The sequence below is a fragment of the Chrysochloris asiatica genome, unplaced genomic scaffold (assembly GCF_000296735.1).
Source record: "Chrysochloris asiatica unplaced genomic scaffold, ChrAsi1.0 scaffold00104, whole genome shotgun sequence".
In the NCBI taxonomy this organism is placed as follows: domain Eukaryota; kingdom Metazoa; phylum Chordata; class Mammalia; order Afrosoricida; family Chrysochloridae; genus Chrysochloris; species Chrysochloris asiatica.
Genome location: NW_006408622.1, coordinates 8,085,980 through 8,089,612, shown reverse-complemented (window position 1 = coordinate 8,089,612; position 3,633 = coordinate 8,085,980).

Here is a 3,633-nt window from a genome sequence, read left to right as displayed (position 1 = left end):
AGCAAGGGAAGAAGACTTAAAATTCTTACTGATGAAGAGCAAAAACCATAGCATTTGGTATGGATTGCATCTCAATGTAAAGAAAACAAAAATCCTCACCACTGGACCAATAAACAAAATTCTTATCAACAGGGGAAAGATTGAAGTTGTCAAAGACTTCATTCTTCTTGGATCAACAATCAACACTCACGGAAGCAGCAGTAAAGAAATCAAAGGACGTATTGCATTAGGCAAATCTGCTGCACAAGATCTTTTTAAAGTGTTGAAGAGCAAAGATGTCAGCTTGAGGACTAAGGTGCGCCTGACCCAAGCCATGGTATTTTCAATAACCTCATATGCATGCGAAAATTGGATAGTGGATAATGAAGACCGTAGAAGAATTGATGCTCTTGAGTTATGGTGTTGGAGGGAAATATTGAAAGAGTCATGGGCTGCCAAAAGAACCAACAGATCTGTGTTGGAAGAAGTACAGCAACAGTGCTCCTTGGAGGCTAGGATGGCCAGACTTCATCTCTCATACTTCGGACATATGGTCAGGTTGGACCAATCACTGGAGAGTGATATCATGTTTGGTAAGGTGGAGGGTCAGAGAAAAAGAGGAAGACCCCCAGCGAGATGGACTGGCAAAGTGACAGCATCAGTGGGCTCAAGTGTGGCAACGATAGTGAGGTTGGCCCAGGACCAGGCAGTGTTTGGTTCTGTTGTGAATAGGGTCACTATGAGTCGGTACTGACTCAATGGCACCTAACAACAACAACAACAAGATTCTTTTAATGATCTGATCAATTCATTCTTTTGTTACAGTCAAATTATCTGCTTCAGTTAGTTAAAGTAAGTAGTGTGTTTCTAGAAATATGCACTTCTAGCTTTTCAAATTTGTTGGAGGACAGTTCTTCAGAATATTTTGCTACTATTCTTTTCATTTCAGTTGGTTTTGTTGTGACATCTCCCATTTCATTTCTTATTCATGTTATTTACATCCTGTACTTTTTTGCCTTTTTTAAAAAAGATTTGCCAGTGCTTTGTTGAGTTTGTTAATCCTTCCAAAAGACCAACTTCTAGTCTTGTTGATTCTTTCTATTGTTTTCTGCTTCATTTATTTGTGCTTGAATCTTTATTATTTCTTTTCTCTGGGTGGTGATAGGCTTCTACTGCTGCTCTTTTTCATATTATTGGAGATATTGGGTTAAGATGCTGATTTTGTTTCTTTATTCTGTTTTGATGTGTGCTTTTATTGCTATAAATTGCCCTCTGAGCACTACTTAGGCTGTGTCCCAAAGGTTTTGGTATATGTTTTGATTCTCATTTGATTCAAGGAATTTTTCAATTTCATTTTTTTACCCACAAGTTTTAAAGTAGGATGTTATTCAATTTTCATATATTTGATTTTTTTCCCCGGATCTCCCTATTGTTGATTTCTAATTTTATAGTGCTGTGATCTAAGAAGATGCTTTGTAATGTTTTGATGTTTTTAAGTTTATGGAGACTTGCTTTGTGGTCAAACATGAGGTCTGTTCTGGAGAATGTTTCATAGTCATTGGAGAAGAATGTATATTGTGCTGTTGTTGAGTGGAATGTTTTGTATATGTCTATGAGCTCAACACTGCTGATTTGGAGTCCTAGTGTGGCACTGTGGGTTAATGTGTCAGACTCCAAAGCTGTTTGAACTGCTAGGTTGGTGGTTCAAGCTCATCATCCACTCCTCGGAAACCCTATACAGTGTTGCTATGGGTTGAAACCAACTTGATGGCACTTAACAACAACAACAACAACAATGAGCTCAAGACTTTTGATTGCGTTTTTTAGTTTTCTGTGTCAGTTGTTGAGTTACTTTTTAGCTGTTCTGTCCTTCATTGAAAATGATATATTAAAGTCTCCTATTATTGTTACTTGTAGCTTAGTGGTTACGAATCGGGCTGCGAACCTTAAGGTCAGCGGTTCGAAACTACCAGCTGCTCCGCGGGAGAAAGATGAGGCTTTCTACTCCCGTAAAGATTTACACCCTCGGAAACCCTATACAGGGTCGCTATGGGTCGGAACCGACTCGATGGCACATAACAACAACAACAACAATTATTGTTACTAAGTTGTCTATCTCTTCACTTCTGTTAGAGTTTGATTTATGTATTTTGAGGCACTTTTGCCTTAAAGTCTATTTTATCGAAATCAATATTGCTTTCTACTTCTGCTCTTTTGATTACCGTGTTCTTCATATATTTTTTCTATCCTTTGATTTCCTTTTTTGGGTCTTTTTTGGTCTGTGTCTAAAGTGTGTCTCTTGTAGACAACATATTGGTTGATCCTGTTTTCTTATATGATCTGTTACTCTCTGTCTCTTGATTGGTGCATTTAATCTGCTCACATTCAATATAATTATAAATAGGTATTAACTTGTTGCTGACATTTTACTATGTGTGTGTGTGTATTTTTTGGGGGATCAGTTTGTAATAATCATGAGTCTGGGAACATTGAGCCTCTAAATTCCATTGAATCATTCCTGACAACAGAACCAGCCCTCTTGCTCCCATCTGAAGAGATTACTACAGCTTTGTCTATGAAACCACCCTCCTTAGTAAAACCATTATTTCTTCCACTCTCATAGGATAAATTTAGCCCAACTGTATCTGAAGAGTCTTTGTCTGAGAGATCGCTTGAGGGAATAATGCAGTCACTGCCTGGGGCAACACCTGAGACAGATGCCTTGTAAGATGTTGATGTACATCCCCTAGGACTCACCTCCACCACCCAGTTTTGCATCTAGACCCATAATTAGACTTAAGTTCCAGCAAGTCACAAGAGGCAAAATACAATGTAACCCACAAGGAGGTATGCTACACTTCAAAATAACTACTTGTTTTTTCTAATATGTACAAACCAAAACCTGGGGAATATTCATAGGTGTAGAATGGTTTTAAAAGTGTGGAATGTTGGTGCAAGGAACATCAAATTGGATCAGTCTCAGTTTGTCAATATAGGCCCACTAAGCACAGATTCTTCACTCATTGTTTCAGCTTCAGAGGCTAGGCAAAAGATCAACTAGTTTATTCAGTTGGTTCACTGTAGTATGGATTACACAGTGGCCTACAAATAAATCAAGTTGAAATACCAGACCTGCCTTGGTATACTGGAGAAAATGGTATCTAAAGGCTTAGGGAAGTTGGTAAATTAGAGTTAGACCCACAGATCCACTCATAGATATCCAGAAGATATACTTTTAACTACAGTGGATGATGAACAAATTAGTGAAGGGAGCCCCAGCATCCTTGAAGAATGCTATTTGATATAAGTTAGATTTGATGGTAGCAATTGCTCTAACTGAATGAAGACACCTACCTACAGGGAGATTGATTGGACTCTGTGGTGATGGGCGCTAAGTGGCATGGTACTTAATCATTGAAGACAACGTAGGTGTGGTTAACATAACAGACAGCTGAGTCTAACAGTAACCAGAATAGTCTAACTCACATGGAATTATGGTGTTGGATACTCAGTTATGGTGTCCCAAGGAGGGAAATAGATGGGAATCCTACTAAACATTTACTTGATCTGTACAACTGGAAGAATTCTAGCTTGAATGGCCAGAATAGATAACTTTTTCAATTAGTTAACTAGACTTCAACTAGTTTACCAACT